Raw genomic sequence first — 13,811 nt, forward strand, 5'->3', positions numbered from 1 at the left:
GAGCCTAACCACATTAGCTGCTAGTGATACTATCAAAAATATTCCTGACAGAATTAGAGCTAAGCAACTGCTTTTCCACTGGTACTGAATAAAACACAACACAACATGAATGTTATGTTTATAAAACAGTTGAACCGTGTTAGTATTTTATCAACATATTTTATGTCTGTCTTTGTACTCGGACACAGATCACATTAAATCTCACATAGCACATTTACACTGACTTCCTATTAGGTACAGAACAACAAAAATTCTGCCATTAATTTACATAAAATTACAACACCAATACTTCTTTATACCTATGAATCCTACTTGCCACAATCAAGATCATCTACTGGAACAATTACTGCTGTCATAAATCTTGGCTACACCACTCCTGTAGAATATTTATTTTGTATTGTTGCTTGGACTCTACCTAAGTGTTTGTAAGTCTTCCTCAATTATTCAGTTAATTGATTTCCTGGATCTGCTTTTAAGGAGAGCTAGTGTCTACCCTAAGAGCATTTGGCACAAGGCAAGGATGAACCCTGGACAGGATACATAAACCCACATTCACTGATAACGGAACTATTTAGATTCATGAATTAACTTAATATACACACCTGTACACAGTTGGATATACACGGAACCCAGAGCAAACCCAAATCAACATAAGGTAAATGAGAAAGTTTTACACAGACATCAAATCAGACCATCATTTGGAACAGAAGCATCAAATTGTGGCAGGGGAGTTGAAATGAATGAACTGAGCATTAGGAAAATGAGGAAGCTTCACACAGAAGAGCTCTGGCAGGAATTTGTACTCACAAATATACAGCCATGAAGCAGAAGTGTTAACCATCTCTGTTTCACTGTTCACTGATCAGACATCATCACAATTCTCTCCTGCTTCTGCTCTGACATTTTAGAATGTTGCTTCCTATGTATGAATTGCTGTCTCTCTCAATCACTACCATTGTTTCACTTACAGAGATTTTACACAAATGTGAAAAAACTGTCAGCACACCAGTTATTTCACTTAGGTAAAGAATGTATATAATCTGTCTGAAATGGCAATATAATGTTTCTTTAAAAAATTTGAAGTAAGAACTTCATAGCCAGCAAAAATTTTCATGTGGACAAATAAGACAGCAAACATGGAAAATGCAAACAGCGGAAGAAGAACACAATGCTGGAGGATGGCCTACAGCCGTGTTTCCCAGACTCGGTCCTGGTGGACCCCTGTGGCTGCAGGTTTTTGTTCCAACCAGATTCTTAATCAGTGACAACACCTGATTGCACTGATCTCATTTAATTAGCTGGTAATTTTTTTCTTTTATTCAACATCCAGAAAAGCTTAGCAGCATGATTTTTACATTTATAAGATATTTAGAAATATTTCTGCTTTTGCTATAATGCTTAACTCTCTTTTGTTGATTTCATTATACATGTGCAGTTTTTCCCCCTTTGTTGTATCTTATTAATGACAATTTAAAACGAGTAGATCAGAAACCCAGGCAAACAACACTGAATAATCAAAGGCTGCAACTACTTTAGACCCACTAATTAGTAAAAATTGGATTAATGAAACAATTAGAAGACCTAGAAAAGTAGAATGAAAATCAAGATGAAAATACTGTTAAAAAGAAAAAAATACATTATTCCTATATAACTGCTTGGTACATTTTTTTTTTAGCAAACTTAGTTTTCTAATTTCTATATTGTTCCCTAAACACAGAACTTGGGAAATATCAGTTCACTTAATTAGCCCAGGAGTCCAATTAAAAACAGAATCTGGTTGGAACAAAAACCTGCAGCCACCGGGGTTCATCAGGACCCAGTTTGGGAAACACTGGCCTACAGCTTTTTCACTGACACAGCAGACCAGATATTGAGAAATAACTGTCAGTATTCTTTGCTTGTGTGACGTCAATGTGCTGATACACATCATGTGACATAGTTAAAGGCGGAAGTGCCAATACAAAAATTGGACTTGATTGTATATAAGGCAGTGTTTAGAACAAAAAAAGTACATGATTTATATATTGGTCTAGTGGAATGCTTTTCCATGTATTGAATCACATACTACCATAGCTGTTGCACATATATTAAATCACATACAGACACAAGGGTTTGACAACATATACATAATCAAATCATATGATTTTTTTTAACTAAATGGCACCTCATAGCATACTGACACCTTTGCTGCTATATGAGATATTTGACACGGTTTCGTAGAAAATTTCATTCTGCGTCTTAAGCCCAGGAAGAACACAACTGTTTGTGAAATTGTTTTTGATTAAATTCTCTGGATCCTGAGTTGGTTTGTCATGTGGTGGGTGCGGCAATGCGCTGTATCGGTGCACGCTCCTAAGCTCTCTGTCTCTCTCTCGCTCTCATTCAGTACATGTCAAGCTAACCCTACAAGTCTGCAATCATATTTGAAATAGCTTCTAAAGTAAACAGCAAATACAGTATATGCCAAACACTGTTCCCTATTTGGAGACAGATCCCAGTTCACCACTGGGGAAGGACATTCTGAGACAGATGCGAATCGTTGAGCCTTATAAATGGAAAGGGAAAAATGTCATCACTGACAATATTTTCACATCACTTTCCATGGCAAACAGTCTACTTTGCTAAAACACAAACCTGCTCTGTAGTGTGGACATAATGAGACAGGAGCTACCAACTCCCCTGTGAAAGACAAAGCAAGAGATGGCCAAGCCGGTGTACGCCACGAAAACACAAACACAGAGCTAGGTGGAAAAATGAACATGCAACAAAATAGACGAGCATTGTGTAAAATGCTGTCATTTTGTGTAGCTGCTCACAAAAGGCTCCAAAAACTGATATCGACATTTGGTGGAGACTGGTTTGTGCTCAGCAAACATGCTGCTTGCTTTACATACACATACTAAACAGTGAAATATGAGTATGGATGTAAAATTACTACTTAGAAAAATATTATTTTTAAATTCCTCTTTCTTTATGTGCCAAGCTGAAGAAGTATGGTTTTTCTTCTCATGATAAAATTCTGAAGTGATTTTATGACATGTAGAAGTTTGACCCTGGAAACTTATGTGATCAATTTAATTGAAAATACATACAAACAAAAAGCTGTATAAGAGTTTTTTTTATTTTATTGCTAGGCTACCTATGGTTTTTGGGGGCAGGGCAGTAGGGATGCACAATTAGGATGCTGATCTGATGGGCCTTTAGTGAGAACAAAAGGATAGAGATGCCACTCAGTGAAATTTTGATATCTATTGTACCTAAAAATGAGTGGTGGTTCCTGTGTTAAATTGATAATTAGGGTCAACAATCTAAACTAGCATCAAATTTCATGGCTTCTAGTTGAAAGGGATGCCAAACTTGTCAACTGCGTTGCTGATATTGTTACCTGAGGATATCAAATTACACGACTCAAAACCTTATTCCCAAATTCCTATCGAGTTTGGTCAGTTCCCTCAAAATGACCTCAGTGATGTAGATCCAACCCTGACTATAGGCTACATGGATGTGTCACTCTGTGTTTCATGAAATCAAGAATGACTCACTTGTCCAATCCAATACCTCTTTATGGTATATTATTGTTTCTGTTGACCAGCCCAACCAGCATGATGTGAATGGGTAGTATATTTTATAAGCTGCTATGCATTACTAAATATGTTTATACAGTAAGGCTGAAAAATGAGTGCAATCTGCTGCTGAACCAGCTGTTTTCATGTTTAAAATCTGCAATGATGAGATTTTGCTCCTGCTTTGTTAGGAAATCCGGTATCTGGAGAAGATGAATGTGTGAAGGTATACCTTAGTTTGAAGACCATATTTGAGGAAACAATTGTGTTGAAGACAAAGATATCAGTAAATAGCATTGTCATGTATGTATCTCATCTGGGAGGATCAGAGATACAGCATCTTAATCTATTCTTCTAACTTGATATGCACATTGCAGTGGATATAGGATGGTTGAAATAGACATCTCTATGTGAGCATTACTAGTCTTTCCAAGTATTTTACGGCCATAGAAGTGAGCTTTACAAGGATGCAGTCACTCAGGAATGTTAATAAGATTTTCTTGTCCACCTGCCGTGTAAGTGTTTTAATATTGAATGCACATATGATGGAGCAGGTCAGTGCAAGTTTAAACATGTCAGAGAATGAAAATACAAATATTAAAGTTATTTGTGAATGCGTGAGACTCTACTTTGGCCTCACTTGTTTTGGAGATTTTTATATTTTTCAAACTTACTGCACACATTTCTTCTGCTTCTGTCGGGAGCTTAGATGGCTGAATTGATGTTTTATCTTTTTAGAACAGAAGTAAAACATATTTAGCCACTTAAATGGTGTTTATAATTCAATGGTGATGGTTTATGACCCTGATGGTGCATTTTGAATAAAGGTCTTGTCCTTGTATTACTCTTTCTCCCTATCTATCATTTCAGGGTTATTCTTTACAGTACATTATCCTCAGCATTAAATGAAGAAGTCTGTTTTTAGGTTTGATGCAAACTGAATTATTATTGTAGTATTGTGATCACTAAATGACTACTTAAACATGATTTTATTCACAGTTTTCAAAGTAAGCACATGCCAAAGAGTGATATACATTTTTAATGGTGGAATAACAACTGATCCAGGACAATATACCCTATGATGAGAGCAGACACACAAAAAGCACACAGCATCTATTCCAAATTAATATTTTCATTTTTATGGATGATGCTATAAAAAGTATTCAGAGCCACTTCAATATCAGCCTGCAGCTGTATGTGCACAGCTGTCATAATAACAGAGACAAATTCAATTGGAGGTAGAAAAGGTTACTTATTCTTATAAGATATTCCAGGTTAGCTGTTGCCAATTTTAAAAAGACTTTAGTATCCGTGCACCAGAGATTACTGATTATAAAGCAGACACACAACTTTATCTTTATGATTTCAGCCACTGATTAGTTGTAGGTGATGAAAGACGACGCTTTCCAAATGAGCAGCTTATATCAGGAGTGTTTGGTTTCACCTGTATTTTTGTGAATTCTTATCCAACTCAATATGCTCGACATATTAGATTCTTCACAACAGACACTCCATAAGTTGTCTCTTAAATATCCTGTTATGACTTAATTTGGTATTGCAACTTATTGTCCTTGTTATCTAGTGATATATTATGCACTATTAAGTTACTCAGCAGCACTGGTCTGTTTCCACAACTTTACATGCAAACAGCCTCTCCTCCCTTTCTTCCTAAGAAAATAACACCTGTATATTTGGTGGCTAAACTTTGTGTTGGGCAATTGTGTTTAACCATTTGTATGAACTGCATGCACTTCTCAATCAGTACAACAAATAACACAAAAGAGACAACTGTGAGAGTCAAAGGTCGGGATAGAACTGGCAGCCCTGGGGTTTACAGTCCTTTAATCCCAAGGTCTCACTGTATTTTTGAAGGTGATAGGTTATGATTTGATTTTGGTCATACTAGCAGTAACTGAATGTCTACTGAATACACTGAGACCCAAGTGAGAAAAGTCAAGAAGGTACAGTACTAGTACATGTCTGCTGGAGAAGAAAGCCTGAAAAACCAGACAGTCACAGGCAACGATCACAAACTAGTAGTCTACGTAAAAAAATATCTCTACAGAGAAGATGCAAGGTCAGAAGACATTAAAAAATCCAATGACCCAACAGACAGTAACACGAAATATTAATTAAAAAACAGGAAATGAAGCATACAACTTAAGCAAAAGATCCTTAACAGCTGAACACTTAAATTATGACAAAAAAAAATCTTTGTTCACTTCTCCATTATGTGGCTTTCACTCAATTAGTGTTGACAGTCAACACAAATAGTTGGGCAGGGTTAGGGCCAAGCACTGTGTGAAGAATGGGACTAAGAATTGAGCCATATTCATACCTGGATACTATAACATGTTCAACATAAAACTGCATTCTCATTATAAACTTGAATTTTCCAAATTAATGATAATCTACAATACCATGCCAAGTAAACTGTTTGATTAATAAATAATTAGAAAAACATTTTAATATTTGCTTTCCATGTTATGTAAACTGCTCTAAAAGTGAGTGTAAGCACCGATGCAGCATTTATCAAACGAAATCCCCAAATACTGACAGTACTATATAACACAAGGTTGCCATTTTAGAAGTCCCATCCTTATACTTTTAAAAAGGTTTCAAAAGCACAATGCTAAGCAGAGGTGAAGATAAGATTGTGAACCCACCTGAAGAAAATAAGACTTAAAATACTGAGAATCAAACCTTACTTTATAGTTAAACTCATTTGCTGCAACAGCAATTTTACTACAATTCAATGTAAGAACAATCTTTTCTTTTTAAATCCAGTGTCTTGCCTATATTTAAACTCTGTCTTCTCAATAATCTTAGCTTGCAGGTTTATTAGAAACCACACAAATGTCTCTGTAAATTAGCAAGAAATAAATGGGACTCGCACTATAGGGTTTTTATCTCGCTTCCCCAGCCCTGGAGAAAGCTTTATTTTATTTATAAACTTTGAACTATTTCAGATAAAAATGGCATTTTTTTCTTGCCGTCATCCTTGATCTTTCATTCTATTCTCTCCTGAGCAATCCTTTGAGGGAAGCAGCATTTGCACAATCAGATATCCCTATCTGCACTGAACAGCTGTCGCTGCCACACACAGGGGACTGTTATATCGCTGGCCTGCATACCACCAGCCAGAAGAAAATGAATTCCTTTTCTCCTCCAGCCATTGCATGAGCAAGAAAGGGACAGGCTACGCATTCCTTTATCTGCATTTTCAGGCTTTTTACATAAGGAATCAAAGAGGACAATTAATAAAGCTGACTACCAACTGAAATTAGGCAGACCTCCCCCAAACCCTAAATATTTGAAACTGATGGAACAAAATGTCAGGATCTTTCTTTCTTTCTTTCTCTTTCTTTCTTTCTTTCTTTCTTTCTTTCTTTCTTTCTTTCTTTCTTTCTTTCTTTCTTTCTTTCTTTCTTTCTTTCTTTCTTTCTTTCTTTCTTTCATACATATGTAACTCAGACAATTGGAAGATATCAAAAGAAACAGACCTGCTATCCCTATCTAATTTGCAGTAGTTCTCATTCACCTGAGGGAAAAAACTTCATGAAAAGAGACTGGTGCTTCTGCTAAAAGGAGATGTCTGCCATATTAGTCAAGTTAATACCAATAAACTAGTGGAAAAGGACAGATATAGCTCATTATGTCAGAGATTTAAAACACTGAGTTTTGGATTCTAACCACTCACTCGTTTCTACAGAATGGTTCATTCATTCATTCATTATTCACACCTGCTTGTTTCATTACAGTATTCACAGAGGTGGGAGAATGTTCCAGTAACATTGGATGTAAGACAGAAACTGACCCCAGACAAGACACCACTGCATTGCATGACACCTTTATGCATATAGACACTGTTTACTTTGCTTTATTCAGCTGGGTAACTTTTCTCTTTTGTCATCAAATCCCTTCTTTCACTTTCCCAGGGTTACACCCACCTTTCTTCCCAATACGTATATTAAAAGTTGTAGAGAGTAATCCTTTATGTGACATAGAGCTAAACAAGAGATTAGAGTCTGCAGTCAAACATGGTCTAGAGCTAGCAATAAGTGACACTGTACTTTACGGAGAAGACGTCTTTCTTAAAAACATGAAGGACAAGTCACCTAACATCCTCCAGTTTGCGGTGTCTGTAGCATTTTGCAAAAGAAAATATTACAAATATTTTTCTTGTGTGTCCCACTACCTTTAATTACCAAATAAAGCATCTTTGAGGAACAATTATCTAATCCTAAGGCATCAATTGTTGGTAGTCTCTGTTCTGATCATTATGCAGGATGAAAAAAGGGACAGATTGCTACTGGTTCAGGAGATAAGACAAAATCAAAATGTGCTGAGGCCAAAGCCAGAAAAAACAGGGAGACCCATGCAATCAGAGCCCAATATACAAAATTAAAATCAGATACAATTTTTGTGTCAAAAGGTTCTGATTACCAGTAAGGATTTAATACACCAGAACCTTGGACAAGGCAGATAGTGCACTGCTATCTTAAATAGTCACGGTCCAATCCAATGCTTTCACACACTGCAACTTCTAGTCATCAAGTGGTAGAAAAGGAATATCATCACCAAGAATTAACAGACTTAAAATTGTGGCCCTCATTAGAACAAAAACAGTGGCACAATAAATAAAAAGTAAGATGAATATAATTCTAGAATTATTTAAAAACAAAATGACACAAGTTCTAAATTAAACTGTATGCTCAGAAACAGTAAAAATCATAACAGTCTCAAAGTGCCATTAGCAACTATACAATTTATAAGACCCCAGCCCTAAACTAAAGACACCACTCTACTGCAGGGCACACATATCCATACAGGCTCAATTTACTTTGCTTTATTCAGCCAGGTAACTTTTGTCCTTCATAATCAAATTTTGTTCTCAAATCTTTTCCTTCACTCTCTCAGGTTATACTCACTTTTCTCAAAGTTCCATTTATCAGCAGCCATACCAATTCGTATCACCTGCTCTTCAGAACACGTCATCCAACTGAAGCCAAGCATGTTTGTGCCAGGCCAGTACTTGGATGGGAGATCATCTAGGAAAAGTTTGGGTTGATGCTGAAAGAGGTGTTACTGAAGACATCAGAGGCATTGCCGTGTGATATGTGTGTGGACCCCAATGACCCAGTGCAGTGACTGGGACATTGTGATGTAAAAATGGTGTCATCTTTTGGATGAGATGTAAAACCGAGGCCCTGACTCTCTTGGGTCATAAAAGATCCCTTGGGCATCCTTCATAAACAGCAGGGTGTATCCCAGTGTCCAGGCTAAATTTCCCTCCATGGCCTAGTCATTTTGGCTCCCGAATCTTCCCCTGTCTCTAACTGGTTATCTCTCTCTCCACTTCACCACCTAACAGCTAATGTGTGATGAGCGTACTGGCACAAGAATTGCTGCCGTTGCATCATCCAGGTGGGTGCTGGATGAAGTGGTTCCCCTCTGTCTATGTAGACTGCTTTTGAATAATGAGAAAAGCACTACTGTATATAAATGTAATTAATTACTATTAGTATTTGCAACTATACTTTTTTTATAACACCCCGAGTCTGACACACAAGGAACTTCCTTTAAAAAAAATTTTTTGTCAGCCCTAAACTAAACAGATATTTTAAGGTACAGTGGAACCTTGGATTGCGAGCTTAATTTTTTCCGGAAACGTGCTTATAATCCAAGACACTCGTATATCAAAGCGAATTTCCCCATAAGAAATAATGGAAACTCAGATGATTCGTTCCACAACCCAAAACTATTCATATAAAAATGATTAATACAAAATATAAAGTAAAAATATATAAAACAAATTAACCTGCACTTTACCTTTGAAAAGAATCATGGCTGGTGTGAGTGAGTTTCTAAACTCTTTTGGGATTCCACCCAACAGGATGACACGCGAAAGAGCGTTTCGAAGCAACCGCAGGCACCCAGTGCTGTAGCAGTTCACCGTAAAAGTGAATCTGAAAAGATTGCGGACATGCTATAAGCGCCTGCCGTTGATGGGTGATACATGGATAATTATAAATGCAGGCACAGTATTACTTGGCCACTAACCTGGCCCGACCCTGCCTGACTGCTGTGTCTGTGTATAGGAGAGTGGCAGATCCCGCTACAATAAATAACCGCGCTGTTCCTGTTTCAAGTTGAATAAAGCTGGTGTTGCTAAAGTACTGAGACTCAGCTTCATGTTTTGGGGTGCAAGACAGGGATTCACATGTTACAACACACACATGTGGTCACAATGCTATAGTAAACAGTATACGCTCGTACGGATGTTGACTGTATGAGTGAGGCACGCCGACTCAGCCCGAGAATGGGAGACAATTACCCACAATCCTGCAGCGAGAGAGAGAGAGAGAGAGAGAGAGAGAAGAACCATCAGCTCAGTTGTGATCACATGAAGCTCGGCAGACAAAGCGTATACGGACTACTCGTATTGCAAGACCTCGCTCGTTTATCAAGTCAAAATTTATTCATAGTGCCGACAATGCATGAATGTACGTTTCTAGAGTCACAGTGCATCTTATTTCAATGTAGATTATTTCATTAACAACAGCAACAAAAAAAATTTAAATCAGCATTAAGACAAGCAAACCAAATGTTTAACTACTTCTCTAGTGAGCTGTAAGGAGATTATGTGCTATTTTAATTTTTTGAAATATACATGTCACTTACCTGTCTGGCAGGACTGAACAGGTCTTGTTGGGAGATTGCTCCTCCAGACTGTCCACCGTCTTATGTGGGGTCCCGCAGGGGTCAGTTCTCGGTCCTATCCTTTTCAATATCTATATGTTACCTCTTGGGCATGTCATTGCCAGACACTGACTATCTTTTCATTGTTATGCCGACAACACGCAGCTCTACATTAAAACTGCCCCAAACCCTTCAGAGGCCACATTACACCTTACTACATGCCTGGAGGAGATAAAGGCTTGGATGAACAGCAATTTTCTACAGCTGAATAGCAATAAAACTGAGGGACTCCTTGTTGGCACCCCCCACCAGATTCGTTCTTTTCCAATACTCCAGTTCACTTTTGACAGCCAGGTCATTACTCTTTCCTCCTCGGTCACTAATCTGGGGGTTCAGTTTGATCCACAGTTGACCTTCAGTGACCACATAAAACATGTGTGTAAGGCATCGTTTTTCCATCTACGAAAAATCTCCAAACTCCGCCCCCTCTTAACCTTCCCAGATGCAGAGAAACTTGTCCATGCCTTTATCTCCTCAAGGCTGGACTACTGCAATGGACTTTTTGCAGGTATTCATACCAAGGACATACAAAAGCTTCAATATATTCAAAACAGTGCTGCAAGAATCCTACTAAGAGTAAGGAAATTCGAACATATTACTCCCATCCTCAAATCACTTCATTGGCTCCCTGTTTCCTCCTGGATTGAGTACAAAATTCTTCTATTAACCCATAAATGTATCTATGGCCAGGCACCTTCTTACCTTCAAGATTTGATTCACTTACAAACTTCCAATCGGATCCTCAGATAATTTGGTAGCATGCAGCTTCAGACTCCCCTTACTAAGCTCCATATGGGGGGTCGAGCTTTTGCTCTGCTGCCCCACAGCTCTGGAATCAGCCCCTGTTGAACTGAGAACTACACAAAATCTGGACACTTTTAAAGCAAATTTGAAGACTTTTTTATTTAGGAAAGCATATAACTGCTGAGATTGTAAATTTAATCTAGTCTTTTAAACTTTTCAACTTTGTGGTTATTGCTCTTGTTGTAGCACTTTGAGATTTTGTCAATGAAAAGCGCGTTATAAATAAAATCTATTATTATTATTATTATTATTATTAAGATGAACTAAATCTGTTCATTTTTTTACTTTCTCATATACAATGTATAGGGAAAGTATTGTAATTGTCCAGAGATTCAATGTTGAGATTTTAATGAATCTCAACGTTTTATACCTCCCTGACTTTCTCGTGTATGAAGTATAGTGAAAGTATGGGAATCCTCCAAAAATTCAATTTCAAGATTTTGATGAATCTCGATGTTTTAGACCTCCCTGTGTCCGCGTGTCCGTCTGTGCGTGTGTGCCTATGTAAACATGCTAACCTGAGTACGCTTTCACTGAGGTCAAACAAATTTTGCATAAAAGTGTTAGGTACAAAACATAGATTTCTATCAATTTTTGGGCTATTTCCATTAACTGGAAGTGGTACTTTACCTTTTATTCATGCAACTGCAGATTCTGTTTTATTCAACTTTTATAATAATTATTCAATATACTATTAATTTGATTTGATTTGTTGTTGATGGTTCTTTAATGTACGTAATATAAAAATATAATCATTGTCTTACGGTTTACACCTAAATATCCATCGCCATATAACCCTGTATACGAGAAAGTCTAGGAGAGACCACTCCTAATTTGTATTACTACATCTTTGTCTGACACTTTTATTGAATGTGAAATCATAATAAATTAGTACTGTTTAAAGTTATTCTTCAACGTTTGGAATTATGGGCAGGAGGAATTTGGCAGCACACTCATTTAAATGCAGTTGCATCATGTGACATGCCTAACAACTCACTAGAAACTAGTTTGCAACTCCCTCTGACAAATTAGATAGGTTTTATTTTGTCTGTAGCCATATTGATGGGTGTTGTGGATGACAGCTCACAACCAATGAATGCTCATCTGGACGTATAATGCATGTAATGCAGAGAGATCCGTCTGATGTCTTCTGTTTTACATACCATGAAAGAACGGAGCAAAAAAAAGGGCAGAGATTAAAGCTGAAATTGTTATACTTGTTCACCCTTTGTAAAGCACCAGGGCAACCTCTGTCAGTCAGCTCACTATTGGGTATCATAGGAAGAGGTGAGGACAACTATGCTGGAAGTTTGGCATGTGGTCACTGCCCAGTGATTTGAAGCTGTGTAAATTTATGTTCAGGGGTGGGGATCGATCTGTTCTTAACTCAATTCTTCTTTTTGTAAAAACTTGATTGCTATGTATGAATTGTAATAAAATTAATAAATAAAAAAAAAAATTATGTTCCAACAACAAAACTGGCAACTGCAGTTGGCAAGTCTGACATGCCCAACTACAAGTGATGTAATGTGACATCGACTTTAGTTGCAGGCAAGAAATGAACTAGAAGCACTAGAGTTTGTAGTCCAAAGCTTTAACCACTACAACATACTAAGTTTCAAGGAGCACTGTATGTACACATTCAACCAGGTTTTCAATACCTTGGCATGGTGAGAAACTGAGGCCTCATTCATATTTACAACCAACTTACAAAATATAAAAATTAATAGCATAGGACTTTCACTATCTACCCATTACCTTTCTGATCCACAATCCTGTCTACACATATTTAACAGAGCTCTGCCCTGGGATAAGCTGATAAGATATTGTCCCAACATTCATAAAGTTTACTGCTCAAAAAAATTAAAGGAACACTTTTTAATCAGAGTATAGCATCAAGTCGGCTATTGATCTGGTCAGTTAAGTAGCACAGGGGGTTGTTAATCAGTTTCAGCTGCTGTGGTGTTAATGAAATTAACAACAGATGCACTAGAGGGGCAACAATGAGATGACCCCCCAAACAGAAATGGTTTAACAGGTGGAGGCCACTGACATTTTTCCCTCCTCATCTTTTCTGACTGTTTCTTCACTAGTTTTGCATTTGGCTACAGTCAGTGTCACTACCGGTAGCATGAGGCGATACCTGGACCCTACAGAGGTTGCACAAGTAGTCTAACTTTCCAGGATGGCACATCAATACGTGTCATTGCCAGAAGGTTTGCTGTGTCTCCCAGCACAGTCTCACAGGCATGGAGGAGATTCTAGGAGACAAGCAGTTACTCTAGGAGAGCTGGAGAGGGCCATAGAAGGTCCATAATCCATCAGCAGGACCAGTATCTGCACCTTTGGGCAAGGAGGAACAGGATGAGCACTGCCAGAGCCCTAGAAAATGACCTCCAGCATACCACTAGTGTGAATGTCTCTGACCAAATAATCAGAAAGACTTCATGAGGGTGGCCTGAGGGCCCGACATCCTCTAGTGGGTCCTGTGCTCACTGCCCGGCACCATGGAGCATTTGCCATAGAATACCAGAATTGGCAGGTCCACCAATGGCACCCTGTTCTTTTCACAGGTGAGTGCAGGTTCGTCCTGAGCACATGTGACAGATGTGAAAGGGTCTGGAGAAGCCATGGAGAATGTTATGCTGCCTGTAACTTCGTTCAGCATGATTGGTTTGATTG

At 37.9% G+C, this 13,811-nt stretch overlaps 1 protein-coding gene and 1 long non-coding RNA gene across 2 annotated transcripts in view; one reads left to right on the forward strand and one right to left on the reverse strand.

The window, feature by feature from the left end:
* Positions 1-13,811, forward strand: part of LOC120535429 — a 120,211-nt gene that overhangs the window by 75,421 nt on the left and 30,979 nt on the right. The window lies entirely within an intron of this gene.
* galns (galactosamine (N-acetyl)-6-sulfatase) overlaps positions 1-13,811 on the reverse strand; it is a 69,851-nt gene that overhangs the window by 26,893 nt on the left and 29,147 nt on the right. The window lies entirely within an intron of this gene.

Source organism: Polypterus senegalus, chromosome 9 (genome assembly GCF_016835505.1).
Source record: "Polypterus senegalus isolate Bchr_013 chromosome 9, ASM1683550v1, whole genome shotgun sequence".
NCBI lineage: Eukaryota > Metazoa > Chordata > Cladistia > Polypteriformes > Polypteridae > Polypterus > Polypterus senegalus.